Source organism: Ochotona princeps, chromosome 15 (assembly GCF_030435755.1).
Source record: "Ochotona princeps isolate mOchPri1 chromosome 15, mOchPri1.hap1, whole genome shotgun sequence".
NCBI classification, from domain to species: domain Eukaryota; kingdom Metazoa; phylum Chordata; class Mammalia; order Lagomorpha; family Ochotonidae; genus Ochotona; species Ochotona princeps.
In genome coordinates, this window is record NC_080846.1 from 42,241,414 (window position 1) to 42,266,207 (window position 24,794).

The window sequence follows — 24,794 nt, forward strand, 5'->3', positions numbered from 1 at the left end:
GAAGAGGCACTGACTGGGATTCTCAAAAAGAAAAGTGTGGCTCATGGTGACCGGGAAAAATGACAGTGTGGAAATGGTGGGTAGGCATGGGGAAAATGAAGGAAGTGAATGGGGAAGAAAATAGAGCAGTCTCATGGTTCTTGAGAATAATATTCTACTAAAAAAATGAGCAGAGAGTACAGACAGAGGGCCAGCCAACTGAATCCTATCAAGGTCAGTTGAGATGAGCTTGAGGATGCCCTCTGTGGACTCAGAGAAAGACTTCAGTTGACTATGCAATGACACGTGGAGTGAAGACTCTAACAAGGTACGTTGGTCTGTGTCATCTAATTGCCTGCTTTGGGGCATCTTAAGCTTTATTTGAAGCTAATGGTTTGCTTAAGGACAATCGCTTACAAAGATGACATCTGGGCCTGGCGGCATGGCCTAGCGGCTAAAGTCCTCGCCTTGAAAGCCCCGGGATCCCATATGGGTGCCGGTTCTAATCCCGGCACCTCCACTTCCCATCCAGCTCCCTGCTTATGGCCTGGGAAAGCAGTTGAGGACGGCCCAATGCATTGGCACCCTGCACCCACGCGGGAGACCCGGAAGAGGTTCCAGGTTCCCGGCTTCGGATCGGCGCGCATCGGCCCGTTGCAGCTCACTTGGGGAGTGAATCATCGGACGGAAGATCTTCCTCTGTCTCTCCTCCTCTCTGTATATCCGGCTTTCCAATAATAATAAAATCTTTAAAAAAAAAAAAACAAAGATGACATCTGATAGTCTCATGTACATAATCCCCAAATTCACTGAAAGCAAAATCAGTTGTTCTGCCAGAGACTATAGACACAAGACATGGATGGAAACGATGGGAGAGGGGATGCCATTGTTATAGTAAGTGTTTAAAATGGAGAAGGTGTTGCACTGAGGCCACTGTGACTGGCTCTCACATTGAGAAAAAAAGTACTAAACAATCTGCAATTTTGGCCCAAAATTTATTGAATCACTTCTGTAGAAATGTTGATGCCTTGAGAAAGTTAGGCAGACTTCATCTGGTCTTTTTTTTTTTTTTTTGATTCCTCTTAAAAATCCATTGGTTTTTAAATTTTAAAAGTTGTATATACCTATTTTAACATCCAAATAAATAATCAGTATGTAAAAATAACATTCAATATCTATTAGAAAAGAAGAAACGTTCTTCATGACTTGTGGCTCCTCTTGGTAGCTTTTTCCTGGCTGTTTCCCCAATAGGTATTTGTACCCCCTTTTCCTTCTGCTTAGTGTTCTTTCTACTTATGTGCTTGTGACTTGTCCCATGTGTGCACTGGTTCATGTCTCAGCTGCTCTATTCCTGATCCAACTTCCTGTTAATGCCTGAAAAAAGGAGCACGAGATGGCCCACATGTTTGGACCTCTGAGACTCCTGTGGGAGACCTGGAGAGATCCTTGGCTCCTGACTTTCTCTGGACTAGCCCTTGTGGCCATCTGAGAGTGAATCAGAGGATGCAAGATTCTGTCTCTCTTTCTCTCCATCTCTTTACTCTCTCCTCCATTCCTCCTTCCCTCAATCCTGAAATTCTGACTTTCTATAAAGAAATACATCTTTAAAAAGTTATGTAGTCACTGTAAAGCAATGGCCTAGCAAGGAGAGAGCTGGGGGGGTTGGTGAGGATAAGGAAAAAGACCTGAAGCCTTTTCTGACCTGTGCTTTAAATTCCAAGCAAAGTCTCCTAGTGGCTGGACCCAACTTGAGCCTAGGAACAATGAAGCCTCTTTAAACAGCCCATAGCTTATTAGCTCACTGAAACCAGATTAGAGAACAAGTGGAGAGTACATTTGGAAAATCAAACAGAAAATATCTAAGCACCAATACCTTTTCTATTGTTTTTGTTTCCTCCTTCCTGACTGGAGAGTTTTAACACTAAAATGCCCATAGTAGTTGGCACTGGCTATGCCAACAGAATCTTTAGTGGCATACTGCTCAGGTCATCAGCAAGAAAAGTTACTGCTAGTCTACCTGAAAAGATCCAATGAGGCAAACATGATAGCATCCTTGGCAACACTTCAACTAGCATTAATATTTAAGACATGATTGTTGGAGTCAGGTACTCTTAGGATTGAATCCCTGACCATAAGAATTTGGGTTAGGCCTCTCCAATATGGTCATTACTAGCCATGTCTGCTTTCTGAAATATATATTGACATAAGCTAATAAAAAGAAGCATCCAATTATTTATTTCCTTATGCTGGAAGAATTCAGTAACTCATGTGGCTATGTGGCCATTGTATTCAACATACAAGTGTACAACATCTGCATTGTTGTACACCTATTGGGGAAACCTGGGCTAGATGCTCAAAAGCTTTGGGAGTTATCATTCAGTAGTATTTATTTCATGCGCTCATCTGAGGATTGCCGAAGACGACAGCATAATGATTCTAGGTAACTACAGCGGTCAGAGTAGGTATGCAATAAAGGGTGGTTACAGTAACAAGAGCCACAACTTAGCTGGGGTATATCATTATCCCTGAGAGATCGATATTTCAAGCCATACTGCTACACAACTCTCTTTGCCAAAGCTTCTGATGCTGCCAGGCCCTAACAATGATCACACAGCTGCTTCTGATGAGAGCTGTGTATTACTGTGCCAAGGGGGCACCTGGCTATGAAAGCTCCTCAACATTGCTAAGGACTGACTGGCAAATTTCCATCTTGCAAATGTGGCCATGCCTGTCTCTTGTTGAAAACACTGTCCTATCTTCACTTTTTCACGAATCTGCTGAGTATGATGGGATTCCTAACTTTTCTAGTGACTTGGGAGTGGGATATTCTGTCACATATTCTTATAGTACGTGTATTTGTTTTCTACATATCAGCAGACTGAAAATTATTCTAATCTAGTGGAAAACTCCATCATATCAGCCAGGCCTCGATAGCATGCCTTTGCTGCTCTATCTAATGTCAGATTACCAGTATGATTCATGTTTTGTTGTGGGCATCGTGTACTCTAATCTACATACACTGGTTCTTCAGGGGGACAGGTTGAACAATCTCTCAAATGGATATTTTACTGCTCAAATAAAATGAGGAAACTGTTGGTCACAACCAAACATGACTAACTCATTTCTTTTACTTACATTCATTTCTCCATTTACCAAACCACCAGTGTTCCTAGTCTTCTTATAAACAGTTTTTCATTAAGATATCCAATGCATTCCCAAGGCACTTAGAAAATCATTCCCTCTCCTGTTACCTTTTATATTCACTCTTGGCATTCATCGATCTAGATTAAACTCCCTTTGAGCAGAAACCTTCTTTGTTCATTGAACGTCATGTTCCTAGCACCTAAAAAGATGCCTGGTCAAGAATATTAGTTTTCAAAATGTTTCTAGGTCATTTCCAGGTGAAAAGTAAGCTGCAAATCAAAATCATATTCTAGCACCAGGATTTTACATTCCAATGTCTTTCTTCAAATGTTTAGTAAGGTTGACTTTGTTGTGTTTGTACCATGACTCCTCTATGTGATCTGAAATCTATGGACGTCTCTTCTGAATAATACAAAGGAAGCTAATTATACTCCTACATAGCTGCAAAGTACTTAAAACTTCAACATCGTGACATCATAACAGATGTACTTCTTTATGACTGATTTAAAGAACATGATCTAGTGGAGGGTCTCACTTAACTGCTATTTTCAAGATACAGAAGTCGACAAACACTGTTATAAATAAGACAACTGTAGTAACACATGAAAATACCTCTGATATCTATTGGTGACAAATTCACAGACATGTTAACACTTCTGGAGCTTAAGAAATTCTTGTGGTCCATGCTATGTTCTGGTGGATTAAGCTGCTGCCTCTGACAACAGCATCCCTATCAATCATTTGAGTCGTGGCTGTTTCAATTCTAATACATCTACCTGTTAATGTGTCTGGGAAGGCAGCAAAAAATAGCACAAGTGCTTGGGGCCATGTAAGTCCTGTGGGAGTCTGCAATGAGGTTCCAGGCTCCTTGGTTTGGTCTGGTCCAACTCAAGGGGCTGCAGCGATTTGGGAAGTGAACTAGCAGCTAGATAGATTCTCTCACTCTTTCACTTTCTCTAAATGACTTTTAAATAAATAAGCATTTTTTTAAATGACAGAAATTGCAGATTTTAGTTACAGGTTAATAAAAATGCAATGACAAGCTTCCCTACCTAGGATTCCTGGGCTACTTCAATTTTAGTCCCAAATATTTGCAGTTCCCCGAGTCTCTAGTCAAAGGGCTCAAATGCCATTCTGACAGATAGTGGGAGAGTATAAATCTGCACAGGTGAATGTTGGTGTATCTTCACCATGATACTCACTTGGTCAACAGCCTCAAGTATGATTCCTTGGCATTTAAAAAATCTATTCTGATTCTTCATTTTTAAAATACTGAAAAATGAAAAAAAGCAGAGCTCTCCCATGATTGTACCCTAACAAAATAAACCCAACAAGGAAAACAACTTCTTTCTCCACCAATCCTGACTCACAAAAGCAATCCTTTAAGAATTGGTGAATGCAATGCCTGTATTTACAAAATATAAACATGTATATATGCATGAATGTGTGTGCATTACGCATATATCTATCAGAACAGGGTGATAATGAACACATTCATTTGCTTTTGGTTTTTTTTCATTGACATTGACAATCCAGGATTTTTTTCTTTTAAAATTAATTCCAATATTTAAAAAATCTGCATATTCTATTACATAAATGTACTTTATTGACATTTTCTTTGCTTTTATCACTATTAAAAATGCTATGAAACTATACAAACCATTCTACAGAACATGTTACTAGAAGCAGAATTGTTAGGTAAGGAGTATTTCTATTTTAGATTTTAATATAATTATAGATTACTTATCAAAAAGGAACTTCATACTCCAAAGAGAAATCTATACTCCAATGAGAGTGTCTACTTCATCACATCATTTCCAAACTGGAAATAAATCTTACTATCCTTAAACCTGGAAGAAATATATTTAGCCAACTTGATAGGTGAAACTGTTAACTTATTCCTTTAATAACTATTTCTTGGTTATCAATGAAATATGCCATCTCTTCATAGTTTTATTGGTCATTTATATATCTTTAAAAAGTTTATGTATTTCTTTATTTGAAAGGCAGAGTGACAGAGATAGGGGAAGAGACAGAGACAGAGACATCTTCCATCTGCTAGTTTACTACCCAAAAAGCCGCAACAGCCAGGACTGGGTCAGACTGGAACCAGGACCCAAGAGCTTCTTACAGGTTGCCCACGTGTGTTAAGGGACTCAAGTACTTGGGTCATCTTCTGCTTCTTTCCCAGGCCATTAACATGGAATTGGATTCAAAGTGGAGTCACAGAATCTCAAACCAGTACCCAAATGAGATACTGGTGTCACAAGTAGAAGCTTACTGATTATACCACAGTGCAGGCCTAGGTAATTTGCATTTCTTCCAAAAACTCACTCTACAGTTGCAATCTTTATTTGTATATATACTAGGTATAACTTTAACATGTTAATTATGTTCATATTATCTGTATATTAAACACAATAGCCTTTTATTAGAAGATGATGTTGCAAATTCTTTCTCCAGTCTTTCTTTATCTTGTTCTTTGTCTCTTTCTATATGTGTATGTGTATATAAGTGTGTGTAGGTATCTCACTCATATACACACACGTGATGTCAAGAATCCAAGGGATCTGATACAAGAAATCTATTTAAGTAAATTTCCTTTTAAAACAGAGTAAAATGTTATAATAAACACATTTTGGTTGGATTCACTCTTTACCTTATAAAGTAAAATGAAAATCAGCAATTACATTGGTTTTGTTTCATATTAAGTTTAATTCTAAAAATCAGCTAACTCTTAAACAATACAAATTCAATTATGCTATGCTGTATTGTGTAATATTTAAGTCAAGTTTGTGTTATAATCCTTTAAAAGCCCATCAGCAATGAAATGCTTTCCCAGTATGATTATTAAGAGGATTCATTTAAAAAATACTAGAGAGCTTTATTCTTCTGTCAAAGATATTGTATAATAGTTAACTGTTCTAACTCGCCTAGATTCACATTTGTTAGTGATTTTCTTTATAATTCAGACAATTCCTCAATATCATTGTAATCAAGTTCACACACCCTGAAACAAATTTAAGTCTTACAACTTAGCTTAGCAATCAATTTATATTGAATTTAAATTGCATTGCCTATTTATTGTTTGAAACATCAGACAATCATTAATTCATTGAGACAATGGGCGGAGACAGACATTGTAAAACTCATAGAATAAGCAGAGACTGACATTTATTAGTGGGTGTTTTAATGACAACATAGTTTTATGCTACAACTGAAGGGACAGGGATGCTGAACATTGGCAGCTGGGATACTCTGGGTCAAATCCTTCCTTTTATATATTTTCCTCTCTTTATAGTGTCTGGCTGTTTTACTCCCCAAACTAATTATACTATTGCATTTAAAAAAATATTTTCATTTTGTTACTTCTTACAAACATTTACATTAGATGATTTTTAGACTTTATTAGATGATTTTGTTTTAAAACACAAAGAGTATTTAAGACAGTTTTAAATAAAAATTTTGATAGTACAGTGTACTCAGTCTTTTAGATTTTGTGAACTGATCAACTTTAAATTATTAAAGCTGAGACAAAAATCAGCAATCCTTCACTGGTCTGATTAGGGACTTCTAAACCAACATTTACCCTCAACCACAGCCACTATTTCATAGATATGACAATGAAAAATAAAATCTCAGAATTAAAACTAGGTAAGTTAGATATACTTAAAAATGCCTTGTGATACTTTTTCTCAGGGAATGAATGAGAATTTAATCACAGCTTGGAATCGGTGTGCGCATCATTACCTGTGATGAGCTGCTTTAAATAATCATTGAACTCATCAATGAGATTTAAGTGCACAAACACTAGTTTTTAGCAAGGGACCTCATTTTAACCCCTGTATCTTAAAGCAGACAGATTCCTATCTGGAGCTGAGGTGTGCTCTCTGGTGTGATCATAGCAACGCTTCATCCCTTTTCACATTGTGCAGATCCTGAAACTCTGAGCATGACCATGCTCCTGGAAAAAATGAAATGCTGAAATGGATACAACTCCTGGGGAAATCACCTAGAACACAGTTTCCATAGAAAGCACCTAAAACTGAGCACAGTTCACAAAACCCAATTCTGGAGAATCGGTTGTGCTGAATGAGGTCAGCCCCACGATGGTCTGATATGAATGGCTCATTAGAGTTGTCCAGTTTGCCCAAATAAAAGAATCAAGTGCAATGTTTCAAGAAGGATTGGATATTACTAGCATTTACCATTGAATATTATCAGATGCCAAATTGCAGAAAGTTTGTATTTTTCTTATGTTTTATTCATCCATACACATTTATCTAAAATATGTTGCCCCATATCCAGGAAGATTACACTCATGCTACAATTGGATTGGAACGTCAGTTGACATGTTCCTTTGTTTCTTTCTGTGCCTTGCTGTATGAGCTGCTTATTTACATGGAAATCCCAAATAGCTCCTGTATAGCTATCATTTTATTCATCTCGAGTTCTCTGTCATCCAAATAAACATGAATCTCCGCAAGCATCAGCTTGGGATTGTTGCCTTTGAAATGCAGAGTAAATTGGCTGCCTCAGCATCTGTGGAGCTCTGCTCATTCCATCACCTTCCAGAATTGTAATTCCCCATTTGGAGTTTTAGAAATGCAGTGATGAGAGAAAATGGCTAAGAGAAGAGAGCCAACTGATCAAAGAATTCATGATGCTACAAAATGAATTTTTATATATTTATACCATTTCTCTTCTGCTGAACAGATGTTACATTCTGCAGAATGGTTATGTTTTTTAAAAAGTTTCTTATAAGGTGAACATCTTTATAGCAAACCACAGTAGTCTACTGACATTTGTAAAATGAAAGGTGTGTGTCACAGATGGAGAAGAGGGCTCCTCATGTGTAAAAACCCGTACATATATTACAGATGCATCTTCACAGCAAAAACTAAAAATTTTAAATGAAATACCAGGAATAAATCTAAGAATAAGTAATATAATGAAAATACAAAGCAGTTGGGTCATTTTTTTACACTTGAAATAAGAAGTCTGAAGACTTAAAGAAAAATCACACCACAACCAAGCTGAGCAGAACATGCCAGGGGCAGAACTGAACAAATGTCTATGAAAGACATTTTTCATTTGTAACCAGTGGACAAGACGTCAAAATAATCAAAGTGAGGAGTGAATAATTCAGCCCATCAACAGGTTGTTTTGTGTTGAATTTGATATGATGCCAACTGTCACATTTGACTATTTTTTTCCCTTTGAATATGTGTCTAAACAAATCTTCTTAAAGGAAGTAAAGAGCTGAACTTCAGCAAAAGTATGTCCGGAGCTCAAGATCCCTAGATTGTGCTTCTGGTTTTGTCTCTGAACAAATTACTTGAGATTACAAAATCCCCATTTCTTGATTTAGAAATAAAAGTCATTGCTGCTTCAAAAGGGAAGCAGGTAAGACAAGACACAGAGTTTTCTGTGCTTTTCTTCCTGTATTAAGCAAATGGTTTATATGTGCAATATAAGGACAGCCATTGTGTAAGTGGGAACTCCACTATCCCATTGATGAGTCAAAATTTAACCATTGGGCCATCACACTGGGCCCATTTTTAATTACTCTTTAATTCATGCACTATATTACTTGTCACCCACCATAAAAATAATACAACTGAACAGACAACACTCTATTCTTTCTGCCCTTATAATCTCTTTGTGGAAGGTAGATGGTATGTAGAAAACTACAATAAAATCTGGAATAAAGTACTGGGGAAAGACATTTTCAATGTCCCTCAAAAGTGTCACATAGAAGCATATTTTTAGTATGCTTCTATAAACCGCTTTTATAGAGCAATCATGGAATAATCTGAGCATCACTGTACATGCATGGAGGAGTGTTTCTCCATTTTTTAATTTATTTTTCCAGTGGATACTTCAGAAAGTCTTCCTTGAAACTTGGTGCTCACTGATTTAACTCCCATGTTCACACTTACACAGGTAGATGTTATACCAGACAGAAAAGATAGCAAAGATAATGGAATCTTTTCTTTCAAAGATGTGATGAACTTTGATGTCGAACAGATGATGGAGATAGAGCTGTGTTGACTGCAATGTGTAAATTACTCAGCTTACATGGATATCTTTGTTTTATTATTATTTTCATATATATTTTATTTAAAAAGAGAGAAGGAGAAGGAAGAATGGAGTAGAGGGAGGAGGAGAGAAAGAAAGGGAGAATGGGAAGAGAGAGCGAGGAGAGAGAGAGAAAGAGAGAGAGAGAGAGAGAGAGAGAGAGAGAGAGAGAGAACTCATCTATTGATTCACTTCTTAAAGCTTTGGCTGGGTCAAACTAAAGCCAGGTACTCTTAACGCAGTGTGGGGGATGACCGCCTTTCAACACAAAGGGAATCAGCTGGACAGACTATGTATGTCTGATCTGTATTCTTACACAAGTCTATGGATTTCAAAAATTTCTGTACCAAAATAAACTTATCCTTCAGTGCCATTTTCCCACAAACGTTTTTGAAATACCCTGGCATTTTTATCATCTGACATTCAGAATAAGGCACAACCATCAGTCCTGCAGATCTCCAGAAAATAATTGCTTGAGATGTTTGCTTTCCTGAAAGATGTGAGAATGTATGAGTTGATCTGCTCTTAAACAAACGCACTTGCTAAAATTTCACAAAATGTAATTTAACCCTGGGTCTCATAAGGAGATGCATAAAATGAAAAAAAGGGGGGAAGTGATGTAGATTTCAGTTTTAATCCTTTCCATGACTCCATTTGTTTGATTATACTTTTTAAAAATAGATTCTAAAGACAGCACTATATGGAAAACATCGTGTTGCTCCATCGTACCTGCCCTGCACTTGTGCTTACCCTGCACCACTTGCTTGAGATGCCATGCTGCATTAGGGAGCAAAGAGCAAACAGGAGGGTAAAGGGGAAGTTGTGCACCCCTCCTTACCCGTTTGGTCCCAGTCCTTTGCAAAATCAGTGGTTAAATGAGCTAACATGGCTTGTGAATATGTTGCAAGGATCGCAGAGCAATTAAACCATTCATAAATGAGCACCGCACATCATTTCAGAAAGCTTTCCCAGGGAGCAGAAGGAAGTTCAGGAAAATGAAAGATTATCTTGGAATAAGTTAGTGAACGTTTCCTTTACCAAAAATCAAGAACTTTAGTTATCATGTACATAAGAACCACTAACAACTGCTAGGAAAATATGGAACCCACTGGAGTCGTCATACTAAGAAACTAAAGTTCCCTTATGGATTCAAAATGGACAAGCGTCACGCCAATATACTATTCATGCATCCTTGGGGGATATCTGCTCACACTGTTAGAAAACCACTGTTGAAGACAAACAAACTGAGAAATAAGATGAACTTCACACTTTGCCAGAGGGTAGTTAACTTTGATTCACCACAATCTGGTACTTTGACACAGCAGGCTAGGACGTCACGAATGCTGGCTGAATCCCATCTCAGCCAATTCAAACCCAAATTAATGTGGTTCTGATCCAGCTCCCTGCTAATGCACCTTGGGAAGCAGGAGAAGACAGCCCAAGTGTCTGGGATTCTGCCTTTACACTGGAGATTCAGAGTTCCTGGCTCCTGATTTCAACTTGGCACAACTTCACAGTTGTCACCATCTGGGGAGTGAAACCATGGATGGAAGATCTCTCTTCCTTTCAAATAAATTAATTTTTAAAAAGTAGAAATATTGGGCCTGGCACAGTAGCCTAGCGGCTAAAGTCCTCACCTTGAACATGCTGGGATCCCATATGGGTGTCAGTTCTAATCCCAGCAGCCCCACTTCCCATCCTGCTCCATGCTTGTGGCCTGGGAAAGCAGTTGAGGACGGCCCAAAGCCTTGGGCTCCTGCACCCATGTGGGAGAGCTGGAAGAAGCTCCTGGCTGCTGGCTTCAGATTATCTCAGCTCCAGCCATTGCAGCTGCTTAGGGATCATCAGATAGAAGATCTTCTTCACCGTCTCTCCTCCTCTCTGCATATCCGACTTTCCAATAAAAATAAGTAAATCTTTTTTGAAAAAAAAAAAAAAAGGAGAAATAGGGCCAGGCGATGTGGCCTAGTAGCTAAAGTCCTTGCTTTGAACGTGCCAGGATCCCATATGGGCGCTGGTTCTAATCCCAGCAGCTCCACTTCCCATCCAGCTCCTTGCTTGTGGCCTAGGAAAGCAGTCGAGGACGGCCCAAAGCCTTGAGTTCCTGCACCCATGTGGGAGACCTGGAGGAGGTTCCTGGCTCCTGGCCCCGGATCGGCACAGCACCAGCTGTTGCAGTCACTTGGGGAGTGAATCATCAGACATAAGATCTTCCTCTCTAGCTCTCCTCCTCTCTATATATCTGACTTTGTAATAAAAATAAACAAATCTTTTAAAAAAAGGAAAAATATTAAGATGAGATCTCCAGAGATAAAAAATTATAAATGAAAATCATTTCAAAATATGTTGTTACAATTTTTCTATCTTGTTATTAGTTATTGTTAATCCCCTACAGTGTCTAATATAAAAAAATAAAACCTTACCATATTTATAAATTTGTATGAGTGCCCACTGGACAAACATTATATTTGTATACATGCAGAGGCATATACATACACACACATATGTAGCATTGAGTTCATTCACCATTTCAGGGAACCACTGTTTGCTTGGGAACACAGCTCTCATGGAACAGGTGAAACTACTGTAGTTACTTTGCAATTGTGATGATCCCAGGGAACTGAAATAAGGAAAGTGGAACACAAGATAAGTGGACCCAATGAGAGGAAGGCTACTCTGGTTGATAATTGCTAACTGTGGTTGCTGCTGTTAGCAGGTGCCCATCGCTAAAGGATCTTTTGAGGAGATGTAGCAGATGTGTGTGGACGCTGTCCACTGGTGATGTAAGGGGAAGGAGCATTCACAGCTCTCACACCACGCTACACAAAGGTGAACTCATGGGCAGGATATGTTAGGACCTTTCGATTGTGCAGCTGGGCGTGACATGGTGGTTCCCACCAATGTCTTAAGCTGAATGTCAAGAAGTTGAGATGAGGTGCTGTAGCTGTACCTGCTAGAGGTGGTCAAAATACCCCAGAACTGATTTTTACAGATGTGGCTATGTAAGATCACACTTGAAAGACAAATATACGGTAGAATTTTCTGGTACACTGAAAAATATAGCAGCTGTAACTAAAACACATGCTTTTTCACAGTGCGAACAATAACCAAATCAACTGGGGTGTCCTAAGGAGAATCCTGAATAAATAGAAAGCATAGAAAATAGAATTGGAGTTAAAAGAATGGGTCCTAGATCTGATATTTTCAGGCAGCGCAACCTTGGACAAGTTACTCTCAGTTTTGCTCATCTTGTATCCCTGAGTTTCCAAAACAGGGATAAATAATACCCTCCTCATGGGAATTTTGAGTGCTAAATGCAGTGATGAATGTAGCGGCATGGTTAGCATTTTGAAAAACGGGCACTCATAATAATAATCATTAGCAATCCATCAAATATGGCACACAAAGCAACATGGAGGGGCTCAGCCATTGTTAGGGGCTGTGGATTTCAGTTGGCTGGGACCAGAAAAGAGAGAGAACAAAGGTGGTAACAGCTGCTGGGAGCTAGTGCAGGGCGTTTTAGTACCCTGGGGGACTACAGATTGTGCAGAACAATCAAAGCCAAGTTGGGGGTCTGAATCAGAGATCACAATGGGGCCAGAGGTCAAGTGTGGTGACCTCTGGTCAAAAGCTAGGGAACAAAATGCTCAGAAAGTGGCGATGAGATCCCTGTACAGGGTCAAAGGCAGGCATAGGGTCCTGCCAGGGCACGCTCTGCTCCATGAGAGGCCTGCCTTCTCAGGACGCTCATCATGGGTTCCCTGTCACCCGAGAATGAATAGCTGATTTCTTAGTTATGGTCAGCCAGACATATGGGAGATCAAAGAAGCAAAGCCCTGCAAACGGCCAGATCACGCAGCCGTTAGCAGGAAACCTGCCAAACGTATCTTTATCATGTACTTAATTCAAAAAAGTCACATGCTATTCTCAAGGATGTATACCAGTTGAGGAGTTTGCACTCATAATTCACAAGATGTACCCACTTTCCTGTTTTCTTGAAGATTTTCAGCGTTTTTCTGCCCTTTTAAATTGGTATTACAACCAGATATCACTTAAAGTAGAATCCCTTAGCTTTGTGCTTCTACATGTTCTATTCTTAAAATGTTTATACTATGACACATTTTGCTGATTTCAAACACCCATTCATCCATTGGTTCAACCATTCAATGTTTCAATCACTTGATTACTTCATTAGAAAATGTTAGTCATGTATACTTTGTTTAGGGCCTCACAAACTGTCAGGGTAAATTGCACATATAAATACCCTGCAGAAAGTGCATTCACCAAAGATTCCACGCCACGGACAGTTCATGAAGGAACATCTGTTTTGAGAGTAGAGTGCATGTTGTGTAAGATCTTCCATGCCTTTGGTTTTTATTAGGCTAATAGTTTTCATGCAACACTTTGAAACTGTTAACTTAGAAGTCCTAAATACATAAATATTAAAAGCATATATTTTCAAATGTGGCATTCACTGCTAGCTGATAAAAATGTAATTTCTGCTATGTTTTCTTTGTCTCCTATAATCTTGTCACATTCATATTTTCATATATATATTACTTCATATATGTCATATATGTATATGTGTATGTATATATATATATATATGACTTCTGGGATAATCCTTTTTTGGTTTTGGTTTTTAGATTCCAGAGGATTTTCTAAACAGAAAATTATGACACATGAGAACAAAAAAAAATTTATTTCTTCCTTTCTGATTTATAGGTCCTTAATTACCTATTTAAAATGAAACCAATCTTTCTCTTTCTTTCTCTTTCTCTCTGTTTCTTTCTTCCTCTCTCTCTCTCTCTCTCTCTCTCTCTCTCTCTCTCTCTCTCTCTCTCTCTTTCTCTCTCCCCTCCCCTCTCTTTCTTTCTTTTTGCTTTATCAAGGAGTTAAATCAGAAGTCAAGCAGCCAGGACTCAAACCTGCATCAAATGAGATCATCTTCAATCCTTCCTTACTATTTTTTCAGAACTACTTGAAACAGTGCTAGATTCGTTGCTTAAACCATCAAACATACTTTATGTTTTGAGAGAAGAAAAGTCTGTTGTCATTAACCAAATTTTGCTACTACAAAAATGTTATGCAAGAACATGCACCTATTTTTCTTCATCCCTAATGTCTCAAGAGTCATCTCACCATCTCTCTTCTATCTGTAGAACTTTCTCTAACCAGTCTTTCAGAAAGCCCTGCTGCTCACATGTCTCTTACTGCTCCTTCATAAGAGAATTTCAGCATTTCTTTTCCATTTCTTTTTCTTTTTTCTTTGAGATTTACTAATTTTTCATTAGAAAGTCAGATATACAGAGGTGAGGAGAGACAGAAAGATCTCCCATCTGATGTTTCACTAGCCAAGTATCTGCATCGGCCAGAGCTGAGCTGATCTGAAGCCAGGAGCCAGGAACTTCTTCCGGGTCTCCCATGCGGGTACAGGGTCGCAAGGCTTGGGTCGACCTCAACTGCTTTCCTAGGCCACAAGCAGGGAGCTGGATGGGAAGCGGGGCTGCCAGGACAGGAACCGGTATCCATATGGGATTCCTGTACCTGCAAGGTGAGAACTTTAGCTACTAGGCTACCGCACGGTGTCCCCTTGTTTTATTTTAAAGAAAGAGAGAGAGAGGGGGAGTTTTGCACCCGTACTCTGTTCCTCAAAGTATATGCCCAGCACTCAATCTAGGCCTCTCTTGTGGGCAGTAGGGACCCCAGTCCTTGAGCCACCCCAGAGTCTGCATTAGTGGGAAGCTGAATGGAAAGGGGACTAGGTGGTAGCCAAACCAGCACTCCAATGTGAGGGTTAAGTGCTACACCACATGCACAGCTGTAGCATGCATTACTGATGAAGGGTCCGTGCTGTGCATGGAAATCCACTTCTGGTATGCCATGGTAATCCCATTCCTGGTTCATATGGGTTTTCTCACAGCTAACTTCCCCTGAGAAACTCTTAAACTTTCCCAGCATCCTCTGTCATTTTCTCCTACTGGGTTTTCCTCCTAGGAAGATCTTTGCATGTTTGTTTACATATGGGCAACTGATTCACGAACATCTCAAACTAACATTATTAGGAAATTTAAGAGCCCAAGATACTGACTCCTATGGGTTGTGTGACAGAAAGAAAATTTCTGTGGGATTATCTGACTTTCCTTGTATCTGAGAAGAATGAATAAAATACATGGGAAGATACAACATCTCAAGTCAATGCAACTACAAGTTGTCCTTAGTATTTAAAGTCACACAGCATCATTTTCCCTGGGCTCTGCCTATGCTTGGTCACTGGCCTAAGGTGTGGATCATTTCTAATTTATCATTTAGCCTAATCATTGCTTTCTTGTGAGAAGCATTGATATCACTTTAAAGATTACAGTATTTAACCTAGCACACGATTTATCAGGTATGTTCATGACATTACAGCTCTCAGTTGTTTTTATCCAAATAAACTGGGATTTGGCAACAACTTCACAAAAATTAGTGCAATTTGCACCCCAGCAATTACCCCATTCACCACCATCCCAATTTTCAAAATTGTCTTTAAACAAGGGTGTGGTGACTTCTTGGAGGACTGATAATAGACCATACAACCTGTCCTACCTGTCCTTCAGCAGCCATAATTGAAAGCTCACCTGCTATCATCTTGGCCACCTGAGCTCTGGAAGCAAGCACCCCAGTGTGAGAAGCTCTTGCCTGTTTAGGCAACATGAACTGATCTGAATGAATTAGCTATTCACGTTAAGTAATGTGAGCCTGTTACTGTTGTTAAACAGATTCTTGATGTCAACTAGTGTCAGATTAAATTAAATTTACCAGAAACGTCAAGAACACTAAATAGGATACTTCAAAGTATATTTGCAGTAAGAAGAGAAACACAAAAATAAATGCCATCTGCTTGGTGTAGACGATATCATGTTAATGCATAACTGAACATGGAGGCTTCCATTTCTATATGCTTTCCTTTTTTTCACAAAAAAACATTAAGCTGGGAGGTAGATATTCAGTTTAAAGACAGAAGTAGAGCTCTGGATCAATGAACAGATGGTCATGTGACAGCTTTATGCGCGCAAGTCCTCATGACTCCTATTCCAGGATGATGATGACCATGCCAAACACCAGTTATCAGATGCAGGATGTCTCTCCAGTGCTTAATCTGAGCTGATCTGCACAACACTCTATAAGGCACATGAGATTATTCTCATTTTTAAGAAAGAAAAACTGAGACACAGTTGTTAAATAGCCTGCCTTTGGCGGGGCTGGGATTTGAGCGTAGACCATCTGATTCTAGAGCTTTGAGACAGTGTGTGGTCCACAGACCAACAACAGTGTGACAACCAGGATGTGTTAGAAAAGAGGAATCACAGGCCTAAGGTAGCAGCATCTGCATTTCCTTTGGATGTCTAGGTGATTTTTATGTACAATGCCATTTCAGAAGCACTGCTTGGGAGCCCATGTACTGGCTGTTCATCACATACTTTGCCATCTTTAGCAGATTAAACAACAAATGTGTGTGAATGTAAGATCCTGTGTAGAAATTATTTTTCTGAAGATTTGTGTTTTTTTTTTATTTGAAAAGGCAGATTTACAAAGAGAAGGAGATATATAGAGAAAGATATTCCATCCACTGGCTCCCTCCCCAAGTAGCCACAATGGCCGAGCTAAGCCAATCCAAAGCCAGGAGTCAGGAGCTTCCTCTGGGCCTCCCACATGGGTGCAAGATCCCAAAGGTTTGGGCCATCCTGGACAACTTTCTCAGGCCACAAGCAGGGAGCCAGAAGGGAAGCAATGCCCACATGGTATTCTGCTGCATGCAAGGCAAGGACGTTAGCCATTAGGCTATAGCGCTTGGCCTGAAATTCTAAGGAAGCATTAAATAACAGAGGAAGAAAGTTACAATAGACATACATGATTTTTTTGTTGTCGTTGTTGCTGCTGTTGGTTTATTGGAAATGAGGAGAGACAAATTCAGAAAGAGAGGAAGAGACAAAGACTGACTGACACCCCCAAACACATGCAATGGAGGGGCACATAAAAGATGGGATGGGGAAAACAGGAGCTAGGAATTCAATCCATGTCTCCCATGTGCCAGGTCGGGATCCAACCACCTATTGAGACCATCAACTCTCTCTCAGGGCATGAATTCCCAGGAAACTGGAATAAGAAATCCGAATACTGATTTAGCCCATATACTCTGATGTTCTCACCAGGTGCTTCACTGCTGGGCTAAAGCCACTCCCTACCAAGATTTTTCAAGAAAGATGTTTGATGGATAAAGGACCACATGACTAAAAACCAGTGTAGCCAATGTAAACTACCGGCAAATTTCATATTAGAAAGCTCTCCCCTGCTGGACAACTACTTCCATTGGAAAGCATGAGTCGGGATGGGGGCAGATCAGAATAGGCAGGGCTGTTACACCTGTGGGCCTCATGTGGGCTAGATAAGGGAAGGGCCACAGTGGGCTGACTGTTCCGACTGGTGCAAGCAAAAACTAGAGTGGGTGAGGGTTGGTTGGGCTAGCCGCAGTACTAGCTGGCAGAAGCTGGCACTTGGAGCTAATTCTGTCAAGTCAAATGCCAGAACTACCTGGAGAGTGCATAATCTCGGAGTGAGTGTGGCCTAGAAGGGAAATAGTGGGCACCTCCTTGGGGGCTACCACTCTCATTGGACAGCACGAACACCAGGACAGGGGCAGGGGTGGCTGGACAGAAGGGCACCTGCCAGTAGGTGTGTGGGCTGGATAGTAGGTTGGTTGGGTTGAGCTGGGCTTCAATGCCCATCGACACGTGCGAGAGCTAAACAGGATGTGGGACAGACTTGACAAGCCTGCGGTGCGTACTGGCAAGCATGGGAACCAGGGTAGGGGGCAGAACTGGTGGGGGTTATGGGGAGTTGCCCCAACCAGGCTGCAGCTCCAACCAGTTTGCGTGAGGACCGAGTATGAAGCGGGCAGGATCGAACTGGACTACAACACCCGCTGGTTCACGAGGAAGACAGGGCTGGAAACAGAACAAACCCAGCAATCCCAACGACCAGCATGAGCATAAGCTGATTGGTGTGATGGACGGTGTCGGACTCTGTACTAGCAAACTCGCACAAGAATCAGGTCTGGGATCATCTCAGATGAAGTTTCTTTGGAGATCCCTCCAACTGAACTGCTGATCTTAGAACCCCAACCATGAAGAGACTGTCAGCCAGAGGATTCGGAATAGGGTTCATTGCGATTGGAACTGAGAGATTGGCAGCAATCCAGAACTGATGAACTATCAAAACTGTATGAGCAGGACCCTCAGAGCGCGCCTCCCGTTGGGGATCTGGGATGGATGGGAGGTTGGGTGGGGCTTTTCCCTTTGTTTTTTTTTTCCCTGACCCCAGAAACAGGGTAAAATGATATTGATGTGGAAACAATGGTATTACCCACTTTCACCCTGTGGCCCTTGACACTTTGTTCCCTAATCAATTAAGTAAGATTATTAAAAAATAATTTAAAAAAAAGAAAGCTCAAAAATGATTAATAAGATCCTGTGTAGATTCACAAGAAAACATCTATCAAATTAAGCTTATTTCTTTTTTGGACTAAAATACTTCAGGAAAAGAACACAGTTACATTACATAGAATAGCAATATCAAGAATTAAATGAAATGACCTTTCACAACTGTCAGTGGAATTTGTGGCCACTGACAGAGTTAAGAACACGCACCTACATTGAATAGAAAGATTGATAAATGTCCTTTAAGATTCCCTAAAATCAAATTTGTGCCACTTCTATTGAGCTAATCCAAAAAAATCTTCCATCAGCTACTATTTTCAAAGAAATGTAATCATGATATCAACCTGTTTAGGGAATAATAAAATGTTAGATTCACGTTCTCAAACACTCACAATAAATCCTTTTGTGTTTTAAAGGACTCTGACCTACATAGATCATGAGATTTTTTTTTTTAAAGACTTAATTGTTTGAAAGTCATATTATGGAAAGGAAGAGAAAGAGTTTGGGTATTCATTAATGCGAACAAGTATGTGTACGTGTGTTAGAGACAGAGAGGTTGATTTTATTATTTATTTGAAAGTCAAGTGATAGAGACAGAGACAGAGAGGAAGAGAGATCTTCCAACTGTTGGTTTTCCAAATGACTACAACAGCTGGGTCTGGCCCATGCTGCAGCTAGGAGCCTAGAACTCCATCTGGGTCTCCCAAGTGGCAGACCTGGGCCCAAGCACTTGGACTTTCTTCTGTTGATTTTTCAGGGTCATTAGCAAGGAACTGAATGGGAAGTGGAATGTCTGGGAAATAAGCCAGCAGACATATGGGATGTCTGAGTTGCCGGCGGCCTTTTAACTTGCTGTGCCACAACACTTGCCCCAGGCATGATTTTTTCATAGGATACTGGCCATCAATACATGGAAGAAGTTAGACTCCACTGAAGAAAAGTAAACAAGTTAAGCAAAGTAAAAATCATATTAACTAGCAGGCTTTGAAACATACTTGCAATTCACTCAGACACACTTAACATTTTCTGTCTCATCACTGTTTTGGTTATATAGCAACTGAATTTCAAATCACCTTCCTGAAGAAAATCAGGGCATTTAAGCTTTCTGACATAATGTGGAACTCGTTACAATTTTACATTTAAAATGGAATCGGTAAGATCTTTTTTCTTTTTTAAATCCCATGTTTGTAAACTTCAAATCTGTATCCTATTTGCTCAGATGATCCAATAAAGCAAAATGCTTGCTTTTAATGTAACTAGTAGGATATGGCCATTAAATTGCGTACTCTTCTGTATTTCTGTCATCATCGATCTGTCATCATGTCATAGTTGAAGAATCTGATGCGGAAAAAAGACCTGCATTTCAATGGCAGTCTTAATGAGTCATTAACACAAAATTGGTTTGCTATGTAGATCTGGAGGTCCTAGCTCCACTTTCTAGGTTAGCATTCCCCCTAAATTCTAAAGTCTTTAGGGTTTTGGACAGACTCCCATGAATAGCTGTCAAGGAATCTGTCATATTTCTTGGTGTGTTGGGGAGCACAAAAGTACATCCGTGATGCATGCAAAGCACACACTGTTATGCTGATGCTCAAGATAAAGCCAAGCTAATTTTTATAAGCACACTGTGGCAAGCACATTATAGGAAATGGTCACATAACAGCGGTTCACCCATCTTTCACAGCAATCCAGTCCTTAATGTGTTCAGACCAGCTTAAGAGGCTTGTCTCCTTTGCCGATACTAGTTGGTTTTCTTCCCTTCTCCATCCCTTCCTTTCTTCCATTCCTTATTTTCCTTCCTTTTTCCCTCACTCTCTCTTCTCCCCTTCCCTTCCTTTTCCTTCCCTTCTCTTCCCCTCCCTTCCCTTCCCTTCTGATTCATTTGTTTGTTTCAACTGCAGTGAGGGAAAAACAAGAGACAGAGATCTTCTATCCACTGCTTCACTCCCCCGATGGCCACAATGGTCAAGGTAAGACAGGTTGAGGCCAGGAGTCAGGGTATTATTCCAGGTCCCAAATATCTGGGCCATCCTTTGCTGCTTCTTGGGGTGCATTAGCAGAGAACTAGATAAGAAGAGGAGCTGTAGGGACACAAACCAGTATCCACATGGGATGTTAGCAGTGCAGGTGGCATCTTTTATTTTTATTTTTTAAAGATTTATTTATTTTTGTTGGAAAGTAGGATATACAGAGAGAAGGAGAGAAAGAGAGAAACATTTTCCAGCTGATGATTCACCTCCCAAGTGACCACAATGGCCAGAACTGAGCTGATCCAAAGCCAGGAGCCAGGAGCGCCTTCTAGGTCTCCCACATTGGCACAAGGTCCTGAGGCTCTGCACCGTCCTCAACTGCTTTCCCAGGCCACAAGCAGGGAGACGGATGGGAAGCAGGGTTGCTGGGACATGAACTTGTGCCCATATGGGTTCCCAGCAAGTGCAAGGTGAGGGTTTCAGCCACTAGGCTACCATGCCCAGCCCTGCAGGTGGCATCTTAACCTGTAAGGGCACCACACCGGTGTGCTAGCACTGGATTTCTGAATTTATTTATTTATTTATTTATTTTTTTTTTTGCTAGGAGTCACGGAGCAACACAGTTTAGAAAGAGAGATACTTGGTGTACTGTTACATGAGATATGATGCTCAGGACTGCACAGCCATCATATGATCATGATGGTAATGCCAAAAGATCTCCTAGATAACATCCTAGAGTCACAAGAAAAAAACAAAAAAACAACAACCAGAAACTACCCATACTGCACTACTTTTCATGAGATAATCAATGTTTGTTTGGGCCCAACATAAATTCTGTAACTTGCAGCCAAACACATTCTAACACCCTATTTTCCAAAAAGTTTTCCAAAAAAAGACTTTTCCAAAGTCCTTATCTTGGAAAGCTACATGGATGACGCATCAGTAAAGCACAACATCAAAAACTTGAAATCCTGGTTCTGTTACAAGAATTTCAAACCAATATTAGCTCTTATCAATTTTGTCCTTATTAGCATTGTGAGTAAACTCTGAGTCAATATTTTTCTTTTTATGTGCAAAAAATGGGAATAGTTGCCATAAATGAATTACTAACATGTAGAAAAGTCTTCAAAAGGCCATGTTCTGCTTTTCATATGAATTTTCATTGGAATTCACAGTGCTTAACCTTTTCAGAATGATTCCTTTCACTTAGCAATATGCATTTAAGCTTCCTCTAAGTCTTTATGTCACATGACAGTAATTTCTTCTAATTGTCAAGTAATATTTCATGGCTAAGATTACTACTTCACCTATTAGCCGTATCTATTTTTTAAAATCTGAACTAGTATTAAACTATTTGGTGGTCTATCTAGAACAAAAACTGGTTTCCTTTTGAAAGCTGCCAAAAACTAAATCCATTATCCAAACTCAAACATGTAATCATTGCATCTATTCCAAATATATTCTACAAACACTGAATATAGTAATACTTAATTTTGATGAATTCATTTTCTATCAGGCTATTATGTAGATTCATTTAAGTTTTACTTTTCATATGTGTTTGGATTAGATTCAGTTGGGTTGGATATTTTGAAACATTTGTTACTGTGTCTATTTGGAGAAATAAAGGGGGGAAACCCCTTTTCTCCCCTACCCCTACCTCACACCAAGAGCTTTTGAGTGTGGACAGCTGATTTGTAAAGAGAAAATCAGGACAGAGTGAGAACAGGCAACATGGAGCTTGATGGCACTGCATGTGCAAGTTCCTTGACAGAGCCAGATGGGGAGGGTAGGAAATGGCAGAAGAAAACAGTTTTGTGCCAGCAGGTATAAAGTAATGTGAGAATAATGCAATAGGAAAACTTCAAGTTCAAAATTGCTGGAGTACATGGACAAATTGAAACAGAGAACTGGACAAGTTCCAAACAGCCATAGTTAAGTTTTATTGAAAACTTAGTCTGTACTGGATAATCTTCCACATGCTTCTCATAGCTTTACTTTCATCTTCATAACACCTTGTGAATTAGGAGTGGCTACTTCATTATTCCCATTTTATGGATGGAACAATGGAAGATGAAGCATTGATATATTTAGTTAGTGTCTGTCTAGGACCTTAGCCCAGTCTGGTGCTAGGAAACATACAATTATTTTCAATGTCTCAATACCGTTCACAAGCTTTAGACCCTAAAAGTCATCAGAAGATTAGAGAAAATGAGATTTTTTAATAAAGAAACACAATATAATCTGCCTATGTTTTGATTATGCCCCTAAGAAAATGTATACCTCTAACTTTAAACAAAATAATCGATGTATAATATAAATTTTACATATTTATGAGATACTACATGATGTTTGGGAACATGTATACACTGTGTAACATCAACTCAGGGTATTTGCATATTTATCTCATTAAACATTTGACATCCCTATGTTAAAAAAATCCTATCTTTCATATATTTTTACAAACATACAGAAGTATACAGTACATTAGTGTGTCTACAGTTATGCCACTCTACGTAATAGAACGCTAGAATCCCTTCATTGTAAGCAGCTAAAACCTAGTGCCTCTCTTTTCTTTAACTACTGCAGTGTATACAGGGATTTACACCTTAACTTAAATCACATCTTCAATTTTGTCATGAATTCAGCATGTTTATAAAAGATTTAGTTGGAATAATGAAGTGCCAGTCACACCTTTACAACTAAGTGACCTGGCTGAGAGTTCCTTTCTGAATCTTACACATTTCTAGCAATGTTCCTGTGTTCCAGAAATGCTTGTGTTGGCTCTCCATGTACAAGACGATAATCTGCTGGCTTGTCCTAGCTTGTTTAATGTTCTGATTATTACAGATCCCCCCCAAACTGCAGCCAAGAAATAAGTCTACAATGCCAGTCACATTAGAAACCTGCACCTCAGACAGACACCTGATCTCATTAACATAATTTGTTAATGAGAGCAGAGTCTTCACTGATGCGTATTATGTGGGCTAGAGAGAAGATGCATAGTTTTAAAGAAGAAATTTTCAAAATATTTGGAGATTTTTAGAGATGTTTTAGTGTCTTAGTGAACAGAAGAAATCAGTTCAAAGGATGAACAGAAGAAAAGATGAGGGTGTAAACATTCAAAGTCATAGGAATTCAATGCAAAATTAAATTGAATGTCTATTGTAGTTCTAGCCTAAGCATTTGAAGGGTATAAAGATGGCAGGAAAAACCTTAAAATCTAGTGAGAGAAATTGACATTAGAGATAATAATAGATATTTTTACAGTGTTATGGGGAATAATTGAAAGAAATGGCACTTGTTCCATTCTAGGAGTTCACAAGTGGTTTCCTGGAAAAGATAATGTTTAGCTGAGCATTAAAAGATGAGTCAGACATAATTAGCCTGAGAAGAAGGCTGGGATGAGTGTTCCAGACTGAAGGAATAACTCCTGCAGGGGCATGGGGTGGAAGCACATGAAGAAAATTAAAAAGGATTTTATAAGGATATAAAAGGAAAGGGGGTAGTGGGGTGCTAACACTGGAGATGAAAGCTAAAGAGGAGCTGGATCATTAGTCTCGTATTTTGTTTTCTAGATGACAGGAAGTTTTAAAAGCTATCGAGCACTTTAGGTAGACTATTCAAGCCACAATGTAGAGTTTTTAGCCAGTTATACAGGATACAGGAGGATCACTTACATGCAAACTAGGAAAATTCTAAGAAATGAGATTATAGTAATGGTCATATAAATGGGAGAAAAGAGATGTATTTTTTTTAGAGATGTATTGTTAAGAAGCTAGTAAAATGTAAGCTCAGAACAATGTGATGTGTGTAAGGAATTAGATGTGTGTAAAGCTAGGTAGATACAGAGAATAAAAAGGTGTATGTCTAGTTCTGAAAACTAAACTGTGATTCCCTTTACGGAGCTAGAACAGGTTATGGGATAAGATGTTGAGTTCCCTTTTGGACATGTAGTTTGAGGTATCCATTTTATAATTAAGGTATCTGGGCTGACATTCAAAAGAGTTTGGGCTAGAGACACGTATTTGGAGGTCTCTAGATTACAAGTGGGAACCGAATCCACCAAACTATAAAGGCTACTCGGGAACAACAGGAAGAGACATGGTGAAATTAGTTCACCTGAATTTTCCAGATGGATTCA